Source organism: Loxodonta africana, chromosome 18 (genome assembly GCF_030014295.1).
Source record: "Loxodonta africana isolate mLoxAfr1 chromosome 18, mLoxAfr1.hap2, whole genome shotgun sequence".
NCBI classification, from domain to species: domain Eukaryota; kingdom Metazoa; phylum Chordata; class Mammalia; order Proboscidea; family Elephantidae; genus Loxodonta; species Loxodonta africana.
The window spans coordinates 82,752,681-82,762,603 of NC_087359.1; the positions used below are offsets into that span (position 1 = coordinate 82,752,681).

The 9,923-nt window shown below is 39.7% G+C and overlaps 1 protein-coding gene across 15 annotated transcripts in view; it reads right to left on the reverse strand.

Moving 5' to 3' along the window:
* SPECC1 (sperm antigen with calponin homology and coiled-coil domains 1) overlaps nt 1-9,674 on the reverse strand; it is a 476,325-nt gene extending 466,651 nt beyond the window's left edge. For 13 of the 15 annotated variants that reach the window (XR_010318469.1, XR_010318470.1, XM_064271864.1 and 10 more), the window contains exon 1: nt 9,565-9,651. The gene's annotated coding sequence lies outside the window, so the exon portion shown is untranslated. Of the gene's footprint in view, nt 1-9,564 lie in introns of all 15 variants that reach the window. The other 2 variants (XM_064271874.1, XM_064271861.1) reach the window with 2 other exon arrangements.
* Nucleotides 9,675-9,923: the final 249 nt, after the last annotated feature.

Here is a 9,923-nt window from a genome sequence, read left to right on the forward strand (position 1 = left end):
TGCTTACTGAAAACGTTTAGCATTATGAAAGATGAAATGCTGACCATTCAAGATGCGCAACAAACCCCATATAGGATAGACCCCAAAAGAAAATCACCAAGACGTATCATAATCACACTAGCTAAAACCAAAGACAAAGAAATAATCCTGAGAGCTGCTCGAGAGAAACAAAAAGTCACATACAAAGGGAAAACAATAAGACTAAGCTCTGATTACTCAGCAGAAACCGTGCAGGCAAGAAGGCAATGGGACGACATACATAAAACCTTGAAAGAAAAAAAAACTGCCAGCCAAGAATAGTATATCCTGCAAGACTCTTGCTCAAATATGATGGTGAAATTAGGACATTTCCAGATAAACAGAAATTAAAGGAATATGCAAAAAAAAAAAAAAAAAAAACCAAACTTACAAAAATTATTAAAGGGAGTTCTTTGGTTAGAGAACCAATAACATCAACCTGAATCTAGGACACAAGACAGCATCGGCCAGATAGATACCAACCAAGGTAATGAACTCTCAAGGATGAAACAAAATTAAAAGATTTACAACAGGGAACCAGAGAGATCAATCTGTAAATGACAACAGCATCAGAACAATAAAAAAGGGAATAAATGGTGTAAGTATAGAGCTTTCAAATGGAGAGGTCGTCAAGGTGATATCAAGTAATAAAAGACTGGTTTAAACTTTGGAAGACAGGGGTAAATTTCTAGGTAACCATAAAGAAAGTTAACAAACCTACCATCAAAATAAAGAAGAAAACATAAAAATCTCAGAAAACACAAAATCTACAATAATGAAAGAAACAAAAAATGCACAAACAAAAGAAATTCAGCATAGAAGAGTAAGAAGGACAAAGAAAACAACACAACAAAAAAGTGCTACAAAATGACAGCAATAAACTCACATCTATCAATAATCACACTGAACATAAATGGCTTAAATGCACCCATAAAGAGACAGAGAGTGATAGAAAGGATTTTTAAAAAAAGGACCCATAAATATGCCATCTACAAGCATCACACCTTAGAAACAAAGATATAAATATATTAAAAACCAAAGGAAGGAAAAAAAATATATCAAGCAAACAGCAACCAAAAAAGAGCAGGACTGGCAATACTAATCTCAGATAAAATAGATTTTAAAACAAAATCCACCATAAAAGACAAGGAAGGACATTATATAATGATTAAAAGGACAATCCACCACGAGCACATAACCATAATAAATATCTACATGCCCAATGACAGGGTGCCAAAATAATAAAACTCTAACAGCACAGAAAAGGGAAAGTGACAGTTCCACAATAAAAGACAAGGATGCCCTTTATCACCACTCCTATTTAACACTGTGCTGGAAGTCCTATCTAGAGGAATAAGGCAAGAAAAAGAAATAAAGCACATCCAAATTGGTGAGAAAGAAGTAAAACTCTTCCTATTTGGGGACTGTCATGGACTGAATTGTGTCCCCCCAAAATATCTGTCAGCTTGGCTAGGTCATGATTTCTTTGCGTATGATTTGTCTACCATTTTATCATCTGATGTTATTTCCCTATGTGCTGTAAATCCTATCACCATGATGTAATAAGATAGATTAGCAGCAGTTATACTCATGAGGTCTACAAGATTAGATGGTGTCTTAAGCCAATGTCTTTTGAGATACAAAAGAGAGAAGTGAGCAGAGACATGGGGACCTCATATCACCAAGAAAGCAGTGCCGGGAGCAGGGCACGTCCTTTGCACCTGAGGTTTCTGTGCTGAGATGCTCCCAGACCAAGGGAAGACTGATGACAAGGACCTTCCTCCAGAGCTGACAGAGAGAGAAAGCCTTCCTCTGGGGCTGATGCCCTGAATTTGGACTTGTAGCCTACTAGACAGTGAAAGACTAAATTTCTCTTCATTAAAGCCATCTACTTCTGGTATTTCTGTTATAGCAGCACTAGATGACTAAGACAGGGATGATATGATACTATACATAACCGCCCCCCCGGGAAAAAAAAAAAAAACATTGCCGTCAAGTGAATTCCAACTCACAGCAGCCCTGTAGGACTGAGTAAAACTGTCCCATAGGGTTTCCAAGGAGCGGGTGGTGGATTCGAACTGCTAAACTTTTGTTTAAAAGCCTGACCTCTTAGCCACTGTACCACCAGGACTCCTCTACATAAAGAACCCAAAAGACTCCACAAGAAAACTACCGGGAATAATAGAAAGATTCAGCAGAGTCACAGGATATAAGACAAACATACGAAAGTCAGTTGGATTCCTATGTACCAATAAAGAGAACAATGAAAAGAAAATCAGGAAAGCAATACCATATAGCGCCTAAAAAATTAAAATACTTAGGAATAAATCTAATGAGGGATGTCAAAGACCAATACAAAGCAATCTACAAAACACTATTGCCAGAAACCAAACAAGATCTTATATACATGGAGAAAACACATGCTCATGGATAGGTAGATTCATCATTGTGAAAATGACAATTCTATCCAAAGCAATCTGCAGCTACAATGCAATCCCAATCCAAATACCAACAGCATTCTTTCATGAGACAGAAAAACTAATCATTAACTTTGTATGTAAAGCACTATTGAAGAAGAATAAATAGGAGGACTTACACTACCTGACCTCAGAACCTACTATACACCGATGGTAGTCAAAATAGCCTAGTACTGGTATAATGGCAGTACCGTTCTGTTCCACTGACCAATGGAACAGAATAAAGAACCTAGATGTAAATCCATCTACCTACAGTCACCTGATCTTTGACAAAGGCCCAAAGTCCACTAAATGGGGAAAAGTCAGTCTTTTTAACAAATGGTGGTGGCAAAATTGGATGTCCAACTGTAAAAAAAAAAAAAAAAAGAAAAGAAAAGAAACAGGACCCATACCTCGCACCATGCACAAAAACTAATTCAAAATGGATAAAAGATCTAAATATAAAACAAAAAATTATAAAGATCATAGAAGAAAAAATAGGGTCAACATTAGAGGCCCTAATACATGGTATAGACAGGATACAAACCATAACTAACAATATACAAACACCAGAAGATAAGCGAGATAACTGGGACCTTAGAAAATTTAAACACTTATGCTTACTAAAGACTTCACCAAAAGAGTAAAAAGAGAACCTACAGACTGGGAAAAAAATTTTGGCTATGACGAATTCGACAAAGGTCTAATCTCCAAAATCTACAGGAAAATCCAACACCTCTGCAACAAAAAGACAAATAATCCAATTAAAAACGGGCTAATGATACAAACAGACACTTCATCAAAGAAGACAGGCAGCTAATAGACACATGCGGAAATGCTCGCAATCAGCAGTCATTACAGAAATGCAAATCAAGACTACAATGAGATACCAACTTACCCTAAAATTACTGGTACAAATCAAAAAAAGCAGAAAACAACAAATGTTGGAGAGGCTGCAGGGAGACTGGCACTCCTATGTACTGTTGATGAGAATGGAAAACGGTACGACCATTTTTTAAAACAATATGGCGTTTTCTTAAAAAGCTAGAACTAGACATACCATATGATCTAGCAATCCCACTTCTAGGAATATATCCTAGAGAAATAAGAGTCATCATACGAATTGACATATACACACCCATGTTTTTTCCAGCATTTTTCACAATAGCAAAAGATGAGAACAACCTAGATGCCTATCAACAGATGAATGGATAAACAAACTGTGATACATATACACAACAGAGTACTACGCAACGATAAAGAACAATGATGAATCTGTAAAGCATCTCATAACATGGATGAATTTGGAGGGCATTATGCTATGTGAAATAAGTCAATCACAAAAGAACAAACATTGTATGAGACCACTATTATAAAATCTCATGAAAAGGTTTACACAGAAAGCAACAACTTTTAATAGTTATGAGAGAGGGGAGCAGTGGGAAGGGAAAAACACTAACAGATAAGTGGTAACTTTGGTGAGGGGTAAAACAGTACACAAAACTGGGAAGTCTGCACAACTTGACCAAGGCAAGGTCATGGAAACTTCATAGACATATCCAACTCACTGAGAAACCAAAGTACTGGGCTGAGGGCTGAAGACCATAGTCTCAGGGGACATCTAGCTCAATTGGCATAACATATTTTATAGAGAAAATATTGTACATACTACTTTGGTGAGTAGAGTCTGGGGTCTTAAGTTTGTGAGTGCTCATCTTAGATATTCCACTGGTCTCACCCTGTCTGGAGCAGGGGAGAATGAAGAAAACCAAAGACACAGGGAAGGATTCGTCCAAAGGACTAATGGACCACAGCCTCCACCAGACTGAGTCCAGCACAACTAGATGGTGCCTGGCTACCACAACCAACTGCTCTGACAGGGATCACAAGAGAGGATTCCAGACAGAGCTGGAGAAAAATGCAGAACAAAATTCTAACTCACAAATACTTACTGGTCTGACAGAGGCTGAAGAAACCCTGAGAGTTCGGCCCCCAGACACCCTTTTAACTCAGTAATGAAGTCATTCCCGAGGCTCACCCTTCAGCCAAAGATCAGATAGGCCCACAAAGCAAAATGAGACTAAATGGGCATGCCAGCCCAGGGACAAGGATGAGAAGGCAGGAGGGGATAGGAAAGCTAGAAATGGTGAACCCAAGGTCAAAAAGGGGATAAGTGTTGACATGTCGTGGGGTCGGCAGCCAATATCACAAGACAATATGTTATTAACAGTTTAATGAGAAACTAAGCTGCTGTGTAAACCTTCATCTAAAACACAATAAAAAAATTGAAAAAAAAAAAGTTACACAAATACAACTGACATACTGTCACAAGGATTGGAAAACTGGAACAAAATAGGAACAGGTGAAATAAACTCAAAACAATATTTCCTGGATATTTTAATGTTTTAAACTATTCAAATTGTAAGAAAATATGCAGATTCCATTTTTATTTATGAAATTAATAAATTCTTATGAAGTTAAAAAATGCTGAACAAATAATCAGTAAAACTTAGTTTATCTAAACACTTGTTCATGCATAATATAAAAAAAACAAAAATTTCACATGATATTAACATGGGACAGAATTAGAATCATGCTAAGGTTCCTTCTTGATTTACTCATGGAGAATTCATAGATATAGATTATCTTTAAACATCAACAGAAAAACATGTTTAGACGTTTGAAAATTTAAAGGTACCAAAGAGCTCAGTTTCACTTATCATCAGGAAAATGCAAATTAAGCCACAGTGTGATACCCACCAAAATGGCTCAAATGCAAAAGACAGAAATTACCAAAAATAGGCAAGATGTGGAAGACACATGCTTCCAAGGTACAAAAATTAGTGCATCCACTTTCAAAAACTGCTTGCCAGTATCTACTAAAGCTAAACATAAGCCACCCTATGATCAAGCAGTTTTACTCCTAGGTATATATCTGACGGAAATGCACATGAGCTCATTCACCAACAGACACACATTAGCATGTTCAGAACAGCATTGTGCATAATGGCCCAAAGCTGTAAACAGCCCTAATGCCAATCAAGGTAGAATAGGTATACGAACAATGGAATAGATACAGCAACGAGAATGAATGAACCACAACTATACTCAAGAATATGGATGAATCCCACAAAGGTAATGTTAATGGGAATACTGTATGATTGTATTTACATTAAATACAAAAACAGACAAAGTAATCTATTTTGTTAGAAATCAGGATAGTGGTGATCCTGGCACTGGTCATATTCTGAAGTAATGAAAAGGCTGTTTCCTGTTCTGAGTGCTAGTTATACATGTGTGTTCAGTTTGCCAATATTCTTCAAGCTATACCCTTGAGATCTGTGCACCTTTATACATTTACTCTGGTGGCATAGTGGTTAAGTGCTATGGCTGCTAACCAAAGGGTCAGTAGTTCCAATCTGCCAGGTGCTCCTTGGAAACTCTATGGGGCAGTTCTACTCTGTCCTACAGGGTTGCTAGGAGTTGGAATCCACTCGACGGCACTGGGTTTGGTTTTGGTTTATACATTTATGTTACATTTCAATGAAAATTTCAAAAACTTTTAAGGGTACCTATCACAAACTTATCGCCATTGAGTTGATTCTGACTCATTATGACCCAAAAGGACAGAGCAGGACTATCCCATAGGGTTTCCAAGACTGTAATCTTTACAGGAGCAGACTGCCACATCTTTCTCCTGACCTATCACAAAAGCAGAGTAGAAATAAGATCTGTAACTTCTATATTATAAGAGGGATAAAAGGGAACAAGAAAAATTCATCAGCCCAAGAAAAGGTAGGAAAGGGGTGGAGGCTGGCAGAAAGTAAGCATAAGGAACAGAAAACATAAAATAAGACGGAAGGAAGAACTCCAATAATATCAGCCATCGAAATAAATATGAATGGGTTAAAGCCATCTATTAAAAAACAAAGATTAAGTAATAAAACAAAACCTAGCTATAAATTAGTTAATCCCAAGAATAACAACTAAAGCAAAACACAGAAAAATGAGAAATATGCCAGATTCATGCTAACAAAAATAAAGCTGGTGTAGCAATTTTAATATCAGACAAAACAGAATCACAAGCAAAAATAATTAAGTAGGATAAGATGACTATTTAATTCCCAAAAGGTATAATCCACCAAGAAGATACAAGAATCATGAACTTTTAAGCACCTAAAAATATATCTTCAAAAATATGTTCATATATATGTATATAAAATACAAAAATTAATGGAAACAAAAAACCCTACTAGGAATCATAGCAGAAGTATCTAACATATCAGAACCAACAGGTTAAATAGAGAAAAAATAAGTTAAGGATACAGAGAACATGAATTATAGTAAATTTGAGATAAATATAGAACTTGTACTTAGTATACTAAGGCTACAGTACAGAGTCACAAAAACAGTTCATTAGACTACAAATTAATTTCCGTCTTACTCTTCATCTTTTAGCAATATGGCAAAATGAGAGATCCCAAAACATTCTAGCTACAAAACATCTAAAAAAAATGTTAGGAAATAAAAACCTTCCCAATAAGTGGGAGAGAGAAACCTGGTGAAACCAAATTCAAGAATGAGGGCAAAATAAAGACATTTTCAGATATTACAAAAACCGGAGAATTTACATCACTGAAGGAAATTCTAAAGAATGTACATCATGGAGAAGGAAAGTAATTCAAAGAATATCTGCATGCAAACAGGAACAGAGAGTAAGGAAAGCAGTAAATAAATAGATAAATCTAACACATATTGACTTAGAAATCAATAATAACAACAACAACAGCAGCAATAATGTCTAATTTGAAGGGTTAAAGTAAAAATAGAGCTAAGGCCAAATGGGAGGTGACTAGAGTGAAGAAATTAAAAGTCATTGCCTTGGTCAGGAGGAAGACTGGTTGACTAAATAAATGATCTAAGCTTTCAATTCAAAAGACTAGAACTTGAACAAAATAAATTCAAGTTAAGTAGATTAAAAACAGAAATTAATAACAGGAAAAATTTTTAAAAATTAAAAAATTCAAAAGCTGGTTCTTTGAAAGGGCGATTAAAATAACCAGATACTAAGCAAGTCTGACCCACAAAATAAAGGAATTAAAAAAAAGTATTAACAAGAAAGAACACTCCACAGATATGGAAGAGTTTTTTTTAACAAGAGAATACTATATATAGCATTGTGGTGACATATACTAAATTTCAATAATGTTAATGATATTCCAGGAAAATATAAAATAGTAAATTGACTGCAGAAACAGAAAACCTGATAAAATCAATAATTATAGAAAAAACTGAAACAGCAGTTAAATATTGATATCACTTTCTTAAAAAAACACCACCAGATGGACAACCAGACAGTTTGCAATCAAGTTCTGCCAGGCTTCAAGGAACAGGTAATTCTTCTGTCCTAAGAGCACAGAAAATGATGGGAAGCTTCCCAGCTTAATCAGTGAGGACACCACAACTCTAACGGTGAACTTAGACAAAGATAAACATACACACCAAAATCTTAAATAAAATTCTAGTTAATCGCATCTATTAAAATGCATCACAACCTAAAAGTGCACTTTAAATTATTCCAGGATTTTAGAGAAAGATAATCTTGCAACATAATCATCTACGTCAGCAATTTTAAAAAGGAAAACTACGTTGTCATATCAATGCTACACGAACTCATTAAAAAAAAATCCAAGCCCATCCCTGATTTATTTTAACTCTTAGTAAATGAGGCATCAATGGAAACTCACTCAATATGATAAAGAATATACTTCGTGTAGAAACACCAGAAGCATTCCCCTGAAACCAAGCCCAAGACAAAGATCTCCTATTTAACCTCAGAGCCAACACTAGAGTATTCAAGACAAGAAATAAGTACAGACATTAGAAACATCTGTTGTTTCTCAGCTAAGACAGTTTATCTAGAATAGCCAAATAAATCAACTGAAAACTATTAAAATTACACAGAATTTATTCTGGAGACTCAGTTTCTAACGATCTAGCTTTAGCTACCAAATTAAACTCTCTTGCTTTGAGAGTTAATCACCAAAGCAATTCTCTGCAGGGTAAGGTATTAGTACTGACAACCTCCCTTTGGCTTCCTCTCGTCCTCCCTCATTTTAAAACATTAGTAACGCCGTGTTTGAAACTGGATAACAAAATCTCCTGCGACCAAAAGCTGCTCTGAAGGGTTGGGCAGCGGCTCTGCTCAGCAACGTTATCTCCTGCCTCCAGCTCCTGCGGTTACCAACGGGTGAGCGTTTCAGAAGGTCCAACGTAATTCTTCCGATAGAGGGCAAGGAAGAGCACTCTCAGTCCTGTTTTTCAAACTGTGTACTGCTTATTATAGAAACTTACGTGCTGGCAAATGAAGCGCCTCAAAAAGTCAGATACTCAGGGTCAAACTTGTTTTTTACAGAAAATATGCACATAAAACTGATTTTATTTCAAAGACAGTTGGGAAAGTAGGTTGTCACTGTCGCACTTAGGACAGGCTTCCACCACGCGGCCACCTACAAGCCTCAAACGGTCCCCCAGGGCGCCAGGGCTCCCCAGGTAGCTGCGCCCTGGCACCCAGCGCCCCCGGGAGCCCCGCAGCCCGCGCCCTTCCTCAGTCGCCCCAGGGGAGGACGGAGGCTGGGCTCTCCGCGGACGCTGAAGCTGGCCGAGCGCTTCTCGGGTCCCACACGACACTGCACCCCCAGGACAGCACCAGGGAGGGCGGGGGGACCCCGAGGCTCGGGCAGCACAGGTCCCGCCGCGGTGAGAGCGGCCGGCACCTCCCCGGGCCGCGGTCGTCGGGACCCCCGGGCCCTCCGTCACGGGCTCCTGTGCCCACCACCCGGGACCGGAGGGGAGGGGGCGGCCACCTGCCACCGCCACCTGCGGCCCCGGTTCTGCCGCTCCAGGGCTGGAGACAAGACGCGCCGCGCCAAGGGGGACCCGGGGCCGCGCCGGGGACGACAGCTGGAGGGTCTTCCCCGGGGGCAGTCCGGAGCCCCGCACCCAGACTCCCGTGCTCGTCAGCCCGACCCCGGGAAGGCGACGCGGCTGAGGCGAAGGGTAGCGGACGGCCAGCGCGGCACCGACTCACCGGCCCGCCGGGCGCCTGCTCGGGTCCTGCCGCGCCGCCGCAGTCTGCAGCCGCCGTGCTCCGCGCGCTGCCCTCGATGCTTGGAAAGGTCCCCGGTTGTGCCGGCTCCTCCCCAGCGCGCCGCCGCCAGGGGGCGCGCGCGAGCCCCGCGGGGTGCCCTGGGAGATGTAGTCCGGGGACCTCTGCAACGTCGCCTCGGACTTTCTCCTCGGGCCTGCTGGTGTAGTTCTTATTCTTCTCGGTGCTTCGCAGCCTTCTACCAGGGCCCAGCCTCAATCCCTGGCTAGTAAATGTTGGAGCGCCCCAGTCAAGCCCTGGGTCCGGTCTCCTCCCTCTAGACCAGTGGTTCTCTAAGTGTT